Here is a 21047-nt window from a genome sequence, read left to right on the forward strand (position 1 = left end):
CAGACTTTGGCAGGCACGGACCCAGACATGGCCCTTGGCAGCCAAACAGGCCTGGATGTCACCATGGCCCTGGGTAGCAAAGAGGCCACCCACATCAGCCCATTTTCACTGCCTTTACCTCTTCAAATCTGTCTTTCTCCACAGACGTGAACCATTCTCTCTCTCTCTCTCTCTCTCTCTCTCTCTCTCTCTCTCTCTCTCTCTCTCTCTCTCTCTCTCTCTCCTCTCCCATACCACACCACATATTTATTCACCATAATGGGCCCATGGTTTCTTCTATTCACCCAGGGCAGGAGGCCTCAGGCAGGCTTCTAGACTCAGAGTTTTTTCCCAATCAGTAAGTGACCAACTTGTGGGATACCCCACCCCACTGCACCAGAAGAGCATTGAGTCATCTGGCTCAACGTCACTGCAGTGACAGTGTGAGTGAGCAACCACACTTAGTCAGCATGACCCATGGCTGGGGTGCCGATAGATCCCTAGACCCCGTGTGGAAAGGTGAAGAGTGGGTTTGCTGGCTTGTAAACCCACAGCTGCTGAGAAAGAGACAGGAAGATCCTTGGTGCTTCCTACCAGCCTAGCCTACCTGTGGAGTTCTCAGCCAGCAAGAGACCAAGTATAAAAACCAAAATGGCAGATGGTTCCTGAGGAACAACACTCAAGGCTGTCTTTTGTCTCAACATATGTTCACACACACACACACACACACACACACGCACACGCACACGCACACGCACACGCACACGCACACGCACACGCACACTCACACACAATCTGCATACCCATGTACTTTGGCACACACGTGAACACGTGCACACACATACTTTTTTTTTTTAATGACTCGTGGATTATAGATCCCCAAGGATTTTAGGTGTCCTGGGAACTGGAACGCAGATCTTGCCTGCCTCAGCCTCCAAAGTCATGCTCTTAACTGTCTTAGAGTCACTGAAATGCTGTTCACTCCACACCCCCTTGGAAGAGTCTTTATCCAGTTGTTGAAGTCTTGGCCTGGAACCATGGACTCAGCCAATCTAGCACACTTTCCTTTTGTAGTAAATTCTGAAGAATCCTTCCTCTGAAGCCAACATATCCAGCTGCTCCTCACCTTTCCAAAACACACTTGTAATGGTGTAGCCGTACACAAGTGGAAATTAAGGTAGCAATTAATTAGTGAATCCAAATAAAGGCCAAGGAGCATGTTCTAAAAGAAGTTCTGAGTGATCAAATTAAGGTGAGATCAGCAGAATCAGTGTGATGAAAAAAAAAAAAAGCCTGTTAAAGAAAAATACTTTCAAGGGGCTCCCATGACTAAAGGCAATCACGGGAGAGCTGATGGGTTAACTCATTTCTGCCAAGCGTGGTATCATTGTGTTCAATCTGATAAAGGAGCCCGCAGTCACTTTCAAACGGAGGGATGGGAATTAGCACCATTCCCTTTCCAATTACTAATTTTACAGAAACACAAACAGCTCAGCAAAGGGATGTATTGTCTATTCCAAGGCTTTCTGTGAGCAAATACATTTGATAGTTGAGACGACACTCCGCATGAAATAGGCCCCTGATTTTCAATGTTGCCCTCGAATTCTTTTATTTTGCTGTCACTAGATTAAATAATTGATTGTGGGGGGCGGGACATACAATAGGGTTAGAACAATGCCAAGATCATCTCAAGAGTTCCAGAGGCGTGATTCGTGTCAAAGTAGGTATTTAAAAAGTTATATCTAGTGCTGTTCCCAAGCCAGACCCTCTGATTTAATCCCTCCCCCCATCCACTCAGCTGGTGAAAACCTCTGTGGCCAATCTTCCACGAATAACATTGCCAGCCTCTCCTGGAGATGAGGTAATCCATGCTGCTATGGACTTGAACACAGGTATGGCTGCCACTGTGACAAGGACACACTGAAGGAACACATACAAAGAAAAGGAGGTGGGGTCTTCCTTCCTGTCACAGGTCACATTCTTTCTTAATCTTAGGTCAAGAATTGTCGATGGTGACTACTGTGGCTGGTGCAAACGGTTCCTGTAATTGTCCGTGGATATTCTACTCATGCTAAGACAGCAAGATCATGGCCTTGGCTAGAGGCTTGTTACCTTTCTGTTTTAAGCCTCATCATTCAGATGCCCCAGCAGCCTTGGGAAACACTAAAAGCTTTGCCTTGGATTACTGGTGTGTCTGACGATATCATCATGTGCAATGTGTCTTCCTGAAGTTTCCATTTACTGTCCAGCTTTCCAGTGGCCTGTGGTCTTGTGTGGTGCTGCCTCAGGGCTGGTCCAGTTGCCTTTCTCTGTCTGCAATAAAACACACTGACAAAAAGTAACTTGTGGAAGAAAGGTTTACTTGGCTTACTCTTCCCTGTCACAATCTGTCAGTGAGGGAAGTTAGGGCCAAAACTTGTTAGAAATGAAGCAGAGGCCATGGAGGAACACTGCTTGTTGACTTGCTCACAGGTTTATACTGAGTTAGCTTTCTTACACAGCTTGGAGCTTGTGCTTAGGGAATGGTGCCACCCACAGCAGGCTGGCCTGCCTATATCAAAGAATAATCAAGGGAACTCCCCCTCTCCCCCACCGCCACCTCAGACATACCCAATTTGATCTGGGTGATCTCTCAGCTGAGATTCTCTTCTCAGATGGTTCTAGGTTGTGTCAATGTTGACAATTAAAGCTAACCAGAACAGTAGTTATTAAATGAATGCTCACTAAGCAAATACATTGCTTTCTCTCTAAATAAATATACAGTTATGTATTTAGATTTAGTATTCTTGGGTTATTGTCCTTAATTAGAACCTCTATGTTGTACAAGGTCCTGGTCCTACATAACCAAGACCTTCCCTGGCTGTAGCTTCATTGACCCCTCAACTCGAATGGTGTGCACATTTACATTTGTAGTGTGACTCTTCACTTGAGCACAAGACTTCTTAACTACCTTTGGCATCAGCTCTGGGACACCTCAGAGATGTCTCCAAGCTCATGTGGTCATGATTAGCTTCATTATACAACATTTCTGTCCACCCTGGATGTGGGGCCACACACTCTCTGGGAATGGTAAACCCTGTTAGCCAGCTAGTGGGAGGTCTCACCGTGAGCTCTTGTATACGTTCCTGGTGTCCTACCAATTTTACCTTTTACATAGCTCCTCAGTTCATTTGTCTCTCCCATTTCTACCACCTCTCTGACCCAAGATCTCATCACTGTCCTGTGAGTCCTATCACCTCAGCTGTCCCTGGTTTTATTCTTGGGGCCTCTCAAGCCATTCCTCAGAGACTGCCTAAAGCCATCTTTGCAAAATACAAGTCTAATCATTCCAAATTCCCTCTACAAAGCTTTCAGTGGCTTCCCCAGTGCCCTTAACATTGCAAAACAAAGCCTTAAAATATCCAATAAAACAGCATGATTTGGCTGTTGCTCATGCAGACTCCCTCCCTTTCTTAGTGCATTTCATTACACATACTCTCCAATGTCACCTCCACCTGAGGCACTCAGGTTGTTTTCCAAGTCCTTTGATACATGGCTGTTTATAGATTCCTGTCTTCACTTTCTGAGTGCTTCACAATGTACCTATTCCAGGATTTCTGTTGTGCAGCCATTGCCTCCAAGTTAAAGCTTTCTACCATGCAGGGAAGCTCCTCAATAAGGAGCCAAATGGAGGCTCATTAAGACTCATAAAGTAAACAACTCACAAGTCTCAGGAAGTTGCTGAAACTGACCAGATGTACAAAGTCCCTTCTTCCCCAATGTTATATAAGCAGTAAGAACTGCTGAGGAGACCAACTGAACAAATCAGAAGAGTCCTGTTGAGCTGCCAGCAAGTCAAGCAGAGAGCACAGAGCTCCAGCTTTCATGAGTTGTCACCCATGCTGTGGTGGCTTTCAAAGACGCAGCTACCTTGAGCCCTCCCTGCTCTGGTAAGTGATCCCTCACCCTGTTAAAATCCCTAGCAAACTCATTGCTTAATCAAGCTGGACTGTGGTGGTATCATTATTTTGGTCTGTTCTTTCCCAATCTAAGACTGTGTGTTATGTATCCCCAGGGAGAGTGTCACACATTCTCAGTTCAGAAGATTCATTTAGATCAACTGCTGTGTTTTCCATCTTACATCTCTACTTGCTAATTTTTAGTGAGTTTTCTTTCCTCTTGGATGGTAAGTCCAGGATGGCAAGGACCAAGCCTTTTCTTGTTCAACACTCTATCCTTGGCATTTGCATAATACTCTACACAGTCTATAAATATCTGTTGAAAGAGTGAATTAATAAATGGCATGGAGGGATTTAGGCAGTGACAGAAGATAATTCCCAAGGCAGCAATACCAGAGACATTTAGTGTGACAATTTTGATGGGTCAGAGACTCTCAGAGCTCAGAGCTAAACATGAATCCTCTCCTGATTAAAACACCAGGCATGATCAGATGTGCAACAATTTCTGTATTGAGTCTGTTTTTTTTTTTTTCTGCTTAGCGATCTTGAAGGAGGTCCTCTTATGGCCCATATTTTTCATATCAGTCAAGGCCACAGTGTGGCCATGATGTAGGGGCCAGAGTTCCTTCTTTATGGGAAAAGCAAACTTGGAGAGGGAGGCAAAGTTTCAGCATTGACTTTTCTGCTTCACAAATCTTTGCCAGTACTTTTCTTTCCAGGTATTCTTTCAGCAGTTAGCTGCTGTTTGAGGACACCCCCTCTTTACTTTATTTACTCTGTTCTATTGTTTTTCTCACCCAGAATTCCACTCTTTATAAACGGCCCTGGGAATGTCTGCTGTGCAGGAGACAGCTTGTTGCCATGAAAAGATCCAGAAGACCACAGCAAACTCCAAGGGGAGCAGGAAACAGCTGTTGTGGGGGCAATAGGCTGAACTGTAGCTGTTATGGTCGAATTGTCTTTTCCTCATCATTAATGTGTTGAGGCCCTAATGTCTCCCATGACAGTGCTGGAGGATAGGCGTGTGAAGAAAGTGATGAGGGTCAAATGAGGTCACTGGTTCAAGCCCAGTCTAATAGGATTAGGTTCTTCATGAGATGAGGAGACAGACCTCTTTTTCTGCCATGTGAGGAAAGAGCACCTGGGCAGCCATCTCCGCACCAGGAGGAGAGGCCTTACCTGAGATGGAACCTAGATACAACCACCATCTGGGATTTTCCACTTAACAAGAGTTCAGTTCCCATAGCAACATCTGGTACTCGGTTGTGGCAATCTGAGCAGCCTAGTATTCCACCAAAGACAATGTATGACAAGTCCTGAACTTGGTCAATGTTACTATATTTGAAAAAGAAAAGGGAGGGGAGGGTCTTGTTGATGAGATTAAGTTAGACTCCCTGAGACAAGAAATCTTGCCTTACTCAGGTGGGCTCTAACTGATATCATAATCATCTGTAATAAAAAAAATAAAGCAGGGTTTTGACACAGATTCATGCACATGTGTGAGCATGTGCTCGCGCGCGCGTGCGCGCGCGCGCACACACACACACACACACACACACACTTGGACTTGTGAGAATTGTGTAACGACAGAGTGTAACTAGAGTTTTCCTGCCTGACCCACAGTCAGGACAAATCTCTCTCACCTGCCAGTCCCACAGCCGCTCAGACCCAACCAAGTAAACACACAGAGATTTATGTTGCTTACAAACTGTATGGCCATGGCAGGTTTCTTGCTAACTGTTCTTATATCTTAAATTAACTCATTTCTATTAATATATAAGTTGCCACATGGCTCGTGGCTTACCGGTATATTTGCATGTTGCTTCTTATCATGGCGGCTGGCAGCGTCTCTCTGCCTCAGCCTTCCCCTTCCCAGCATTCTCCTCTCTGCTTGTCCCACCTATACTTCCTGCCTGGCTACTGGCCAATCAGCATTTTATTTTTTTTATTTTTTTTTTTTTTTTGGTTTTTCGAGACAGGGTTTCTCTGTGCAGCTTTGCGCCTTTCCTGGAGCTCACTTGGTAGTCTAGGCTGGCCTCGAACTCACAGAGATCCGCCTGGCTCTGCCTCCCGAGTGCTGGGATTAAAGGCGTGCGCCACCAACGCCCGGCAGCATTTTATTTATACAGAGCGATATCCACAACAACAGAGGCTAAGAGTGAAGTCAAGACCACAAACACCAGAACTGAGAATTGTCACTCGTCAGTGAAGCTGGAAGAAAAAAGGAAGAGCTTCTCACCAAAGTCCACAGTGAGATGTGGACCTCATGGACTAGACTTCAGGCTCTTGCCTTCTAGAATGGTGGGAGAGTAAATTCACGCTGGCTCACAGTACCACGTTAGTGGCAAGTTGTTGTAGCATCCACAGGATGTTGCTAAGATGAGAAGGGATGGCGTTTTTCAGTTATTCATTCTTGGTAATTCCTCTCACTTTTGACAAGCACTTAACTTGTTTTAAGAGAAGTGATAGATTTGGGTTTTCTGTACTGTGGGCCCTGGGTCCTAACCCTTGTAACCTGTCAATATTACCTTATTTGGAAAAAGAAGTCTCAGCTGGCAGGGAGCAGTGGCTTTGCTCAGGGCTTCTGCAGTTGGTAGTTGGTGCTTTGTGGAACCTAATAAAATTTAGTAGGGTTCAGGGTTGTGACTCTCATTAATTTTCCCCATGACAGTAAGATTGTCTATATCCCACAGGCAGCTGGAAAATGAGCCCAAGTCCTAGGGTGACAAGTGAGAAAAGTGGTCTGTCCTCTCTAGGGACAGGATAAAGTGAGGACACAAACTTGTAGGGTGTAAGTTTTTGTGAGAAGAATGTGCAGTCACAAATGTGTTCCAGTGAGGAACTGATTTGCTTCAGGTAAGGAACAGCCTGACACAGTGACACACGCTGTAATCCTAGTTCTTGGAGGCTGAGACAAGATGATCACTGTGAGTTTGATGCCAGTCCAAGCTACTGCGTGAGGCCTTGTCTCTGAAAAATAAAACAAAAACCCAAACAAAAGAAACAAAACAAAACAGTCCAAAGAAAAACTTTTATTTCCATTTACAGATATCACTTTGGGGTCCATGAGAAGGTTAAGTGAGTCAAGGTGCTTGCCTCCAAGCCTGATGACCTGAGTTCAATTTCCAGAAGTCCTCAGACCTCCACATGCATGCCATGGCACACATGTGCCCACATACACATACATGCAAGTAAGCAAATCAATGTATAACTAAATAAATAACCAAATTTTACTTCGTTTAAATTGTGTTTCTTATAAATAATAGATATCCAAGATAAATTATTCCCAGGCTCTCATATTTGAGAAGGCAGGAAAATGTGGATTCCACACAGGATAATTCCCAGTCGCATCCCTAATATATAACATCTTGGTGCTGAGGAGACACTTCCATTATGTGAATGTAATTTACATATACAACATAACTCATTTCCTGATGAGTTTAAGTAATTGAGGTCCCACGGCACATGTCATTCAACATCTTGAAATTTTTAGCATCTCTTTCTCAGTACACTTCAATTAAAAAACAAAACAAAACAAAAAACGCAGTACCAGTTCCACTGAGCTGTAAAGACTGTATTTAAAATTTATAGAAAAAAAATTTAAGAAAAAATTGTTAATTTATTCAACTAATAACAATGTTGGTCTGTATTTATGTCTGCAGTCACCATGCTTGTCTGGTATGTGTTCTGAGTTGGCCCAACAGCACAGATGGATTCCCCAGGATCAAGGAAAACTTTCTTAGTAGAACTCAGAACAAATATATAGTGCTCCTAGGAGGGAACCATCTACGGTCCAGGCCACAACCTGTGACTGTGGGAAGGAAGCTTCGAGTTTCAGCCACGGGGGATTTGAACCCCTGACCCCAGCCTCATTAGCACCCTGTTATAGCCAGGTGTGTTAATTGGTCACACATTGGAAAAAAATGGCAATGGAGAAAAGATGTTGGTGAATAGGATTCTTGGTTTTAATGTGCTGGTTTTGATCCAAGAGAAAAACCTGAGATTCATGGGTCAAATGCAGCTTGGCTTGAGACCTGGTGTCTTTTGGTGAGGGCGGGGCTGCTGCCATTGCTCTTTGATAGATGGGTGCAGACAGTAGGGCACTTGAGACAGCAGAGGGAAAGATGTTATAGGATGGAAGGGGACAAAGGGGGGGGGGGAGAGGAGAGACAAGAGTGGGAGGAAACAAGTTTCTTCGAAAATGCCACAATGAAAACCGACAGAGTCTATGTCCAAACCAACACTGTGTATGCAAATTAAAAACAATAAAAAACGAACAATGGGAATGGAAGCCTCAGGCAGGCACAGCGCAGTAGCCAGGCTCTCATTGGGCAGCCTTGGCAACCACTTAGTTCTCTTGGTTTCTTCTTCTCTGAAGTGGGAATCATCATGGTTGCTCCTTCAGGTGATGCCAGAATAATTTGCCTGACATGTGAAGAGTGCCCAGTAAAATTGGAAAATCTGTATGCATGCACACACATTGTCCAGGTTAGTTTCTATTGTCAACTTGGCACAACATAGAGTCACTTGGGAAGATCGAACCTCACTGAGGGATTGTCCAGATCACTTTATTTGTGGCCTTGTTTGTGAGAGAGTGTCTTAATTGAAGATTGTCACCCACTGTGGGCGACACCATTCCCCAGGCAGCTGCATAGGAAATCTAGCTGAGCAATCAGAGAGCCAGATGGTGAGCAGCACTTCTCCATGTTTTTTGCTTGAATTCCTGACTTGACCTCTGCGGGTGATGGATTATGATTTGGAGGAGCTTCACTGATACAAACCCTTTCCTCTCCATGTTGCTTCTGGTCATGACATTCATCATAGCATTAGAAAGTAGAACATGCATGAACACACATACACAAAAATAAAAATAAATTGTGAAATGTACTTTTTTTTGGAAAAAGCAAAACAAAATAAAAGTTAAGAGACAAGGTACTTAGAGATGAAGATAGTTGTGTCACAAGACAGGAGACCTTCATCAGTCTTGTCCCCAAATTCATGTTTCACCCTAAGAACTCATTTGTTCACTTATCTATGCTGACACCTCTAGCTTTGATGGCTTGGCAACTACACTGATCCACTGATAGATTTTAAATTGATGATTTCTGTGTTTATTGTGTTTTAAATGCCTCTCTTTGGTGTATCTGCTCTGACACATACCCCTTCATTCATCATCATCAATGTTTTCATTGAGAGGTTTCCATCAGTTGCAGATTTTGGTGTGTTTTCTTCTTTCAAACCCTTATGCTTTTTACTTGCTTTTCTTAAGGTAATACCTGGAGACACCAGAGCAGCCCGTTATTGCTTAATCATTATCTTCAAGTTATTCTTCAGCCAGGCCTAGTGTGCACGCCTTTAATCCCAGCACTCAGGAGGTGGAAGCAGGTAGATCTCTATGAGTTAGAGGCCAACCTGGTCTACAGAATGAGTTTCAGGACAGACAGAGCTGCCCAGCGAGACTCTGCCTTGAAAAAAACAGTTATTCTTCTAACTTTTCATCATAACTTCATTCAGCCTACATTCAGTGTATTCACAGCTGCTAATGTGAGGGTAGCAGGAGGTGGAGATTCAAGAGAACAATAATGGCGGTCCCCAGGAATGGGATTAGTGCCCCCAGCAAAGAGACCTGGAGAGCTCCTTTAACTCTTCTAACAAGTGAGCCTGGATGTGTGCTCTCACTAAAGCTGATGATGCCCTGGACTTCAAAGCCTCCAGGATGGTGAGAAATACATATGGCGATGTAGGTAACCCAGCCTGTGGTGATGTGTCATAGCAACCTGTACGGACTAAGACAATGTTCAAGAATGATGTGTGGGAGTCGGCGAGATGGCTGAGAGGGTGAAGGCGGTAACTGTGCTGACTTGGTGACCTAAGTTCCATCCCCGGCACCCACCCAAAGGTAGAAGGAAGCACTGACTCTGGAGGGTTGCTCTCTGACCTGTGTATATATGCTGTGGTATGGGTGTCCACACACACATCAGGTACAATAATAATACACATACACAACCACAACAACAATCTTTATACATGCTTGTCATACTAAGAATATTTTAGCTGCAGCATTGCTGATCTCTAATTACAAAATCATTGAGTTTTACCTATTTAACACCTATTAAGGAAATCAGATGGCTTTTAAAACCTTGAGCCATGGACTGGGCCGATGGCACAGTAAAGTGCTTGCCTTTCAAGCATGTGGATTTGAGTTTGGATTTGTGTATTGGTGTAAATACCTGGGTGCAATGCTACACACCTACAGTCCAGGACTTACGGTAGGGTGGAGACAAGGGGATCTCTGGCCAGACAGTGTAGTGGAGCCAGGTTCAGCAAGAGACCCTGTCTCAAAATGTAAGTTAGAGATGGATTGAGGACACACCGACAACCTCTGGTGTATACACACACACACACACACACACACACACACACACACACACACACCCCACACACAAGGTCTCGTTTGACCTTGAATTTCTCTGCTTTGATCTATGATGTTCTAGCTTCAGGACTTTGAGGCGGGACAGTCACTGTCACACCCACACACCTCCTCCAGCAGCATTCAGCACGCTCTCGGAAGTACACTGGCTTAAAAGCAATAACTACTCAGAAAACTGCCAACATGACCTACTTAGACATAAGGTAGGAGAGAAAAAATATTTCTCATTTTCCATAAATATATATGTCTCCAGATGTACGTATTCACAGGGAGTCGGAGCTAATAGGATTACAAAACGTTCCATGAGGTCTCCAGGGCCATAAATCAACCAACCTCCACCAGTGGCGCATCGTCCTCAGAAGCCTATCTTTAGTCTTTGAATTTTCATAAGGGAAAAAAAGAGCAGGGAGTCAGCACTTCTCAATACAGCTTATTTCTAACATTGAGGTCCTACTCTCTGGCAAAGTCCAGTGTGTACAGACGTCAGTTGCTGTCTTTTAGTTAAATGATTCTAACTCCATGGTGCACGAAGAACCAGTAATTGCACAAATGTAAACTTCCTTGCTAGCTCGTCAGCCTACATAGGGACCAGGTGCATCCGTGTTCGATCACGTCACTTTTTCTAAGCCCATCAATGTGGTCACTGTCTACTGGTGCTCGGTTCCCGAAGACATGAAAGTATTCCAGTGTGTTCCTTTGGTGTCCCCTGTGGGAGCCCACATGCTGCCTTATAAGATTAATCCAAAGAGGTGGCCAGTCGTGATGACAAGAGTGTATTAAAGGAACAGAAACTGCTCAAGCGCAGAATAAGATGAGGTTGACTGTGAATGGAGTTATTAAAGAGACAGTTGACTGGGAACGTTGATAGGCTGCAGCTGGAGAGGCTCTGGAGAGCCATCACAGGAACTGGGCAGAATGGGAACTTGCTTACAAAATTAATGAGGAAAGTGCTTGAGAAAAGACTATGTAGTATCTTAAAACAAAAGCAGACAATAGTCACACCTTCCTACTAGAGGAACTCACAGTAATATCCCATGATATTTGAAAGCTCCAAAGCTGAAATGTAAGCTTCAAAAGTTATTCTCCAGGGGCTGGAGAGATGACTCTGTGGTTAAGAGCACTTCCTGCTCTTGCAGAGGACCCAAGTTCAGTTTCTAGCATCCATGTCAGGCAGTTCACAATCCAGCATCAGAGTCTCAAACACCCTCTTCTGGCCTCCTGGAGCACTGCACTCACATATACATTCTTTCTTTACACACACACACACACACACACACACACACACACACACACACACACACACACAGAGAGAGAGAGAGAGAGAGAGAGAGAGAGAGAGAGAGAGAGAGAGAGAGAGAGAGAGAGAAATAACGATAAAAAATCTTTTAAAAAGTATATCCGAAGTTACAGGTTTGCCATGTGTGAGTCACATGAGAGAAGAATGGACAGGGTTTTTGGCAGTTTTTTTCCACACAAAGAAATAAGCCTTTAATTCTCAACATTCTTAATTTTTAAAATTATAGTATACTGAATATTGCTTCTATTATTTTTCTATTTCCCTGTGTATTTATAAAGGTAACAAAAGTTTTCAATGCCTTTACTCACATTTTAAAATCAAATTTGTTTTTGATTTTAAAGAGAGGAAATATTTGAGAACCCTTCTTTTCACTCAAGTTTCTTATTAACTAAAGATTGACCTTTGAGAAGCTTAAAATATTTTTTTGTGGTAACATGCTATTTCAACATATGTATACATCATACAGTATTTAAACTGAGTTAGGCATCTGTGTCCTCAGGCATTTATCATTGCTAATGGAGGAAATTTTGAAAATTTGAAAAATGTATGGTTCATCATTGTTCTCCATGGCTACCTAGGCTGTAGGAGGGCACCAGAACCTGTGGCTGGTGTCTGCCTTTGAACCCATTATTTGATTTTCTCCATTCCTCTCTCATTCACAAGCATTTGTGAAGGGCATGGAACAGGGGGGGGTTTACTTCAGGGGAAGGAGGCTTTGCACAGCAGTGGGTCCCGTCCTTTCCTGGCACAGTGAGTGCAGCCTGAACAGTTTTGCTTATTGAAAATTTAGAAAACAGATCAAGAGAGAAAGCTTAAATATACCGCCATTTCTTAGAGGCACTTGTAAGTGTATACATACCCTTTACCCACGGTCTTTGATTGGCAGGTGTGTATATAGAGTACACATGTACAATATATTATGTGCCTATGCTGCTTACATAATTTTATTTCCTGATTATTAATAGATTTTATTTTAGAGCATCGTTTTCCTTTTCTTTGACTTATCCCTTGACAGTTTCAGACATATCTCTAAAGCAGTTTGGTCATATCCACCCTCGTTATCTTCTCTGAGCCCCTCCCATCCTTCTGGATCCCTGCTGCAGGGTGTCCTGTATGTTGTGAATATATGTTGCTATGACTGATTGATAAACAAATGCTGATTGGCCAGTAGCCAGGCAGGAGTATAGGTGGGACAAGCAGAGAAGAGAATTCTGGGAACAGGGAGGCTGAGTCAGGAGACGCCAGCCTGCTGTCCAGGGAGCAACATGTAAAGGCGACAGGTAAAGCCACAGAACACGTGGTGACGTGTAGATTAATAGAAATGGGCTGAGTTAAGTGTAAGAGCTAGTCAGTGGTAGGCCTAAGCCAATGGCCCAACAGTTTAAATAATGTAAGTGCCTGTGTGTTTATTTTATAAGTGGGCTGCGTGACTGTGGGGGGCTTGGCAGGACCCGGAGAGAAGCTCTCCAGCTACAGATCTCTTTTTCTCAATAAAAGAAATTTTATGTCCTTTTTTTAGTGACCTGTTGAGTTTAATTAGGGTTGCCTGTGTGAGCACAAGTGAGGAGTTATTTACAGGAGCATGGGCGGCTTGCCAGGTGCTACACCACTGAAGAAAACAAGCCCCTCCCCCAGCAGCCATCAACGCCAAGTGGTCCTCAGCTGGGGGTAGTTCCTCAGGATCCTTTCACCCACCCATGCGGGAATGTTGACCAGGCTCTGCCTAGTGTAAGTAGTTGTAGCTGCTGTGAGTTCAATGCAATGACTTGCTTTCCACCCTTCTTCTTGATGTCCCCCTGCCTGTGGCTGATCAGATGTTCTGTTTAGGGCTGAGCATCACCTTTTCAGCACTTTGATCAATTATTCAACCTATGGCATCATATCACACAGGATATTTTACAGTTCTAGGAAAATCTTAGTGCTCTGACTGTGAACTCTGCCATCCCCCACAACAACCCCTGCTTTCTTTTTAGTACAAATCTCCATATTAATATGTAGGGTTTATTAGCAATTGTTTGAGTCTGCATCATACTACACAGATGAAAACATCATGGCTTACTTAAGATTATGAATTAAGTTTCACATAAACTTTACCACCATCATATTCATTATCATCATCACCATCATCATCACCATCATCACCATCATAATCATCATCATTTTGGCATTTTGTGTTCTTTTCAAACAATTAATCTTAAATGCACAATAATCGACCTCAAATCTCAAATTGGAGCCCTTGTGCTAAATATAACTTGGACTATTTGCTTTCAGTGAGCCAATAGTTAGAACAATTCACATATAAACAGGTTTTCCTTCTTTCAAAGTCTCAAGATGTGTTGACAGCAGGTGTTGGCACACATCTGCGGGAAGCTGGACCTGATGGCTGCTGTCCCTTTGGAGGGACAGCACTCACACGCCCCAGAGCACTTGTTGGTTCCTTGCTAGCTATGGTAAGCCAATGGCTTTCAAAGAAGGATGAGTCTCAGTGATATTTGGTGATTTGCATTGTTATTGACAGCCCAGATTTGTTCCAAAGGCATTTCAGATGCACTGGTAAACGTGTCCAAGCATCCAGAGCCTGTAACAATGAGCAACCTGGGCTGTGGGGTGTGGAATTTAAAAAAAATTTTTTTTAAGTAAAAAACAAGTTTTTACATTTATTCAGTGTGTGTGTGTGTGTGTGTGTGTGTGTGTGTGTGTGTGTGTGTGTGTGTGTGTTCACAATGTGGCATGAGTATGGAAGTCAGAGGATAACTTGCAGGAATCAGTTCTCTCCTTCCACAGTGTGGATTCTGGGGATCAAACTCAAATCTTCAGCCTTGATGGAAAGTGACCTGGCTGGCTGAGCCATCTCAGAAGCCCCAGTTTAAACTTGATTTATTTGTTATTTAACCATTTCAAAGGCAGGTTGGGGTGGGTCCTTCCTGGAGCCACGAGTTGGTGAGTGGTTTAGTACATCGATAGCTGGAGTCTGGACTGCCTGCTGTGGGCTCACATTTGGGCGATACACAGCTGTGGTGCTGTTTTGAAGTCTCTAAAGCCTCTAAAGGTGGAAGGTCACTAGAGGTAGGTGTGACCTGTCCCTCACTCTGGGTCTGTCTCTCTGCTTCCTGTTTCTCACTGTGTGAACAGTCCGCCCCCCCCCACACCACCATTGCTGTAGACTGAACATTCCACAGTACTTCTCTCTCTGATGAAATCCCCCTGAAAATGTGAGCTGAAGGGAACTTTCCCTTCCTTAGGCTGTGATTGCTGGGCATTCATCACAGCAGTGAGGAAACTGATATAATTACCCAGAACCTCTTGCTGCTTCCTGCTCTTTACTTCTTGTTCGAACTCCCTACTAGGAAGCAACAACCATGACATTGAAAGATTTCTGCATTCTAAGATAATTTTGCAGCTTGGATGATAGTTTACTGTTGACTCATTCTATTACTTTTAAAAGAAGGACGAAAAACATTCAGATTTGTCATTTTTTCTTTTATGTGCATGAGCATTTGTTGGAACACATGTATGTTGTACCACATGTGTCCCTGGTGCCTGCGGAGGCCAGAAGAGGTCATTGGATCCTTTTAAGCTGGAGTTACAGAAGGTTGTGAGCTGTCATGTGGGGCCTAAAGCCAGGTCCTCTGTAATAACAGCCAGTGCTCTTACCCACTGAACCATCTCTCTAACACTTCCTCAACTCCAGTGGGCTCCAGTAGCTGCCACGATGCTCCCTGTGTGGCACTCACGGCTACCAGTAGTTTCTCCCACAATCCCATAGTTCCTGTCCCTCAGCATGTCAAGTCACACCCACTTTAAATGTCCACTTCAGAATACAGTTGCTTCGCTCACGCTTTCGGGACAGTTTCTCTCCTAGGACTGCGCCTTGCTTTTGCTTCTGTCTCTGTATGGTTTTTGCTAATTTCTCACTTCATAACTGAGGTGTCTTGGCAAGTGATTTATCTTCTCACTAAGACTCTTGCAGTGGTCCCTCGACTTGTTTCAATGGGTCAAACACTTGCTGTACAAGCATGAGTTCAGATCCGAGCACCCACACAAAAGCCAGGTACGGTGATTTGTGCCTGTAATGCCAGGGTGTTGTGACACAGAAGGACCCTGGGGCTTGCATGCCAGCCAGTCTTGTAATGAGAGTAGTTTTGTTTCTACCTAATGTTTGTGTCAACATAATGTTCTTCAGTTTGTGTCTATATAATGTTGATCAGTCTTGTCTGTATCTGAAGTATATGTACAAACAGCATTTGAAAAAAGAAAGGGAGTCTCTCATTCCTGTCTTCTGGTATGGAGAGATGGGCAAGTTAAGTTCTAAGTGAACAGATTAGGATGCCACACGACAGTGTCATTTCAACAGGGACTTGAGGTAGAACTCAAAATGATGAGCAGGTTTGAAGGACCTGAAAAGACAAGGAACACGGTCAGCCACATAGATCATTTATTCTGACAACAGACGTCATTCTGGAAAGGAATCTTCTGGGGGCTAGACGCCGGGCTACACTCCTGGATCTATTTTCCCACAGTGACATTGGCTTTAGAGACATTTCCTTTTGACATAATGAGGGCTCTGTCTGAGGGCTGAAGCTGATACATATTAGGAAAAAAAATGAAATGGTAAAATAAAGAAGCTAAAGAGACCAGAGAACTGGAGATGCTCAAGATGCTGGGGATTCTACTCCCGAGAAGTTTGTTTGCTACTTGTACCAATCTGGCAGGCGTTACATACATTGGGGTTATGTTCAGCTCTGAGAAACAAACAAGATGTTTTTCTTGTCTTGTGTAACGCTGAATGCAAAGACGCGTTTCCATGACAGTGCAATGACTATACCATGTGGCTGTTCTTTAAATTTTTTTTCTGGGGTGTTTCCTTATGGTTACAAGGTGGTGGTTTCAACATCAATTTCTATATATATTCAAAGCAGAAAGAAAGGAAGGAAGAAAAGAAGGAAGGAAGAAAGACAGCTTCTACTGCAGATGGAATCTATTCTTTTTTATCAGGAAATCAGATGTGTCTCCAGAAGGTCATCCCAGCTTGTCTCTGGCCCTGTTGTCACATGTGGCTATGCTCAGACATGTGGCTGATTTGCCTGCTGCTCTGGGGATCAGTGGGTCTACATCCATCTCTTCAGTGGATGTCTGAAATTCTCAGTTCTTGTACAGACCAGTCGGCTTTCTGCAAAGCATCCCTCTCTGTGTTCATTGTTGGCGGCCATTGCGTCATCCAGGAGGCTCCCTAAGCAAAGAGCTTCCTCCCTAAGCAAAGAGCCTTCCACACCAGTATAAGTTGGGTAGTTACCTCTAGCATAAAAAAACAGGTTGAGACTGGGCGCAAATCTTTCTTCCTCCTCACACACGAAAATAAAGACATCATTTCTGAGTCCTATCAAACAGTACAGTGACGTTTAGGCTTCAAATGCTCAATCATGCCAACATCAGATCCTCTGTACAGGAACTTGGGAACCACAACAGGAGTCCACTTCATCTAACTCTGTGTTCAAGTCAATTGAAGTTCATTTGGCCGTACAAACATTATTGATGGTCACCTCTACTTACAGGTCAGGAAATGCTGTCTGATTCTCCCCTAGCTCCAGGGATGGATGGATCCATATTCATTTAAAGCAATCTTCTCATCATATTGCTTGTGGTGGTATCAGTGGGCAGTTTTTGATATGGCTGATCCCTAAATTCCCACCTGCTGGTATTCATGCCCTTGTGTAATTCTCTCACCATGAATGGAAGATGGATGTACATCTTGCTATCAATGAATCAATATGGTAAGAAATGACAAGACGTCATGACCAAGATTAGGCTACCAAAAGCTGTGATGCCTCTGCCCCAACTTTCATTTGTTTGCTCTGATGAGTGAGACCAGCTGTCTTGACTTGAACCTGTCTCTGGAGAGCCTCATGTGGCAAAGGCAAACAGTGGCATCCACACAACAGCCAATGAGAAAGAGAGGATCTCCTTTGAACCCAAATGTAGCATGAATCTTAAAGGTTCTTACTAATAAAATCAAACCTGAGGCGAGTTATTGGGATCAATGCTGGTGGATCAGAGAGACAGAACAAGCCACAGCTATCTCACCTCACCAGTTCCTCAGCTGATCCTGTTTCCTCAGACTGGAAGCCTCTGAGTCCTCATCCAGAATGAATCCCAGCTGAACTGTGCTGCTTCAAAGCCTGAAAGCTTAACCAGCCGAATGCTTAACCAGCCACATGCTTAACCAGCCAAATGCTTAACCAACCAAATGCTTCTAGTTTCTGGTCCTCACACCTTATATACCTTTCTGCTTTCTACCACCACTCCCTAGGATTAAAGGCTTGCTTTCCGGGATTAAAGGCATGTGTCACCATGCCTGGCTGTTTCCAATGTGGCCTTGAACTCAGAGATCCCAGATGGATTTCTGCCTCTGGAATCCTGGGATTAAAGGCGTGTGCTATCTCTGCCTAACTAGTGGCTTTTCTGTTCTCTGACCCCAGATAAGTTCATTAAGGAACACAATATTTTGGGGAACACAATACCACCACACCCAAAGACTCTCACCTCAGCTGTAGGACCTAGTGAAGCCATACTTGGGTGTAAAACAAATTGTTAAATGGTCTTATTAATAATAAAAAAAACAAACAAACCCTGGAGCCAGATATTGGGATTAAAACTGAGAGATCAGAAGAATAGGACAAGCCACAGCCAACCTCACTTCACCGACTCCCAAAGAGACCTATTTTCTGTATACATACGCCTATATGCCTTTCTGTCCCTGCCATCTCACTTCCTTTCTCCTCCCAGTTACGTCACTTCCTCTTTCTGCCTAGATCTGTCACTTCCTGTCTGTACAGTCCTCCAGACCTTTATGGTTAACTAGTGTTGGAATTTAAGGTATGTGTCATCATAAATGGCCCTGTTCCCAGTGCGGCCTTGAACTCACAGAGATCCAAATGGATCTCTGCCTCCTGAATGCTAGGAATAAAGGAATGTGCTACCATTGCTTGACTTCTATGTTTAATATAGTGGCTGGCTTTTTCCTCTGATCCCCAGATAAGCTTTATTAGGGTGCATAATATATTGGAGGACACAATATATCACCATACTTGGGTCTCTGACTCATTGAAACTGAGAGATAATACAGGTATTTTTTTTAATCTACTGAATTTGGGGGACATTTTTTCCACAGCAGTAGACAATGGAACAGGCTCATCCTTCTTCCCAATAATTAGTTTCTGAGTCTTTTTGTGCAGGATTAAGTCAATGGAAGGCTGCCCCTGTTATACCACTGGTAAAAAGGAGAAAGAGAGCCGGTAGAAGGGAAGCTTATTGTCAGCCACACACGAGATAAGGGAGTTCTTAGCTGTTGCTGTCTTGGGACTTTGTATGTTCACAAACTTATCTTAAAAAAAGCAAACGTCCCTTCCACACATGGAAAGAAATGCTTCTCACCATTATGTGTTGTCCTTTAGGCCTAATGTATTCAGAATTCTCAACTTTGGACCCTCCGGCAGGAACACTGGAGCCGTGGAGGCATTAAGTTTATGTCTCGATCTATAGTCAAGCTTGTTCCAGTCCATTTGGCCATGCAAGTGTCTGAGCCAGTCCTTTCCACTTAAGACATCCCGTGACCCACCCTGGTTTTCTTAAACCACTTTCTTTTTTTCATTTGTACCTCCTAAAGATGCCTATCAGTTTCAAACTGCAGCTAGGGCTGAGCGGCAAGACCTCAAGGGTCCAAGGAGGGACTTGGCTCCAAATTTTCTCTCAAATGACAATTTCCTGCATGTATGTAGCTTTACAGGAGAGGAGGAGAGATGTTTTTAAGTTTGTGAGCACAGGTTAAAAAAGTAATTGAGACTAAGTAAGTAAAAAACCACCTTCAATAAAGGAAACATTCTGTAAGCTGAAATATTGTGTGTTTTTGTGATGGCGTGTGTATATCTTCATATAAGAAACGTCACTATCGTTAGGAAATGTCACGCAAAATAACAAACACACCTTTTTCAATCTGGTTATAAATATGCAGAATGGGGTTTATTTTACGAAAGCGTTACACGCTTCCAACTGATGATATATCAATAAAGCTCTCACTCTGAGATGTCATTAAAGCCACATTTGTTCATTTCTATTTATTACGGGGGGGAAACAAAATGAAAAAAGTGGATTTGAGTCATATTTCCTGTGAGTTCATCATTTGCTGGCACATAACACTTGTGAATTTTATTCAATTCATTTAAAATGATTTCTAACATGCAGCCAGAAAGTTAAGGGCGTCAAGGAATTCAAAATGATCAGCAGGCATCCAAGATTTCTCAGGAGACAGATTCAGAATCACAAGGAAGGGAGGTTTTCCTTAAGGAACCATGTCTTAGAAAAATTACCTCTGATGAACTCAGAAGCTTCCTCATACATTTAGCTCATTTGTGTTTAGGCGTCAGTGGGCTCCAGTGACCTTCAGAAAGCTGCTTTTCTCCTCTCTGTTTTCCTTACGACTAGGTCAGACACAGGGCAGGGTCTGTGGCCCTCCTCTCAGCCACCTCCAGAACACATTCTTGTTTAGTCTGTAGCTGTGTGATTACAGAGAAGCCAGTGAGGTGAACGTGCCGTGAGAAGATGTGAATCTTTACCCAGAATTTGAACAAAACCTTTCAGAGGCTGAGCAAGCCCAGATGGATACTCAGAAGAAGCAGATCTTAAACGAGGAAGAGCCAGCCATGTGTAAATCAAGCAGGGTGAGCAAAGCACTTACCTCCTGTTGGATGATTCCTCTATTGTCCCAGAGAGTACAAAAATCTGTTTTTCTATACTGTCTCTGTCTGTTTGAGGCCCCTCTTACAGAAGTCAAGTATCTTAAAAAAAACTTTCTTTTTAGACTTATTTATTTTACAAGTGTGGGTGTTTTAAGTGCATGTATGTGTATGAACCATGTGTGTGCCTGGTGCTTATGGAGGTCAGAAGAGGATGTCAGGTCCCCTGGAACTGGAGTTATAGACAGTTGGGAGCCACCAGGTAGGTGCTGGGAACCCAGCTCCAGCACTCTGGAAGAGTAGCAAGTGCTCTTAACCCTTGGTCCATCTCTCCAGCCCCCAGAAGTCGGGTATCTTAAGGGGTGCTATGGTTTGAATGTGAAGTTTTCCCCAAAGGTTTATGGCTTGAAACCCATGTCTCCAGATGAAGGTGCTGTTCTGGAAAGGTCTAGAATCTCGATGTGCAGGACCTAGCTGGGGAAAGTGGGGCTGTCGAGGGGCCTTATTTTTGGTTCTCTTGATCCTCTGAGATACAATCAAGCAACCTCACATCCCTGCTGCCAGCCACAGTTACAGCTGCTCCTCCTGCATGTGTCTCACCATGATAGACGTCCTTTCAAGCCTTACTGTCCTATGCCGTTTTGTTTTGATTTGTTTTCTGAGAGCTTGGTCAC

Source organism: Peromyscus maniculatus, chromosome 4 (genome assembly GCF_049852395.1).
Source record: "Peromyscus maniculatus bairdii isolate BWxNUB_F1_BW_parent chromosome 4, HU_Pman_BW_mat_3.1, whole genome shotgun sequence".
Classification (NCBI taxonomy): Eukaryota; Metazoa; Chordata; class Mammalia; order Rodentia; family Cricetidae; genus Peromyscus; species Peromyscus maniculatus.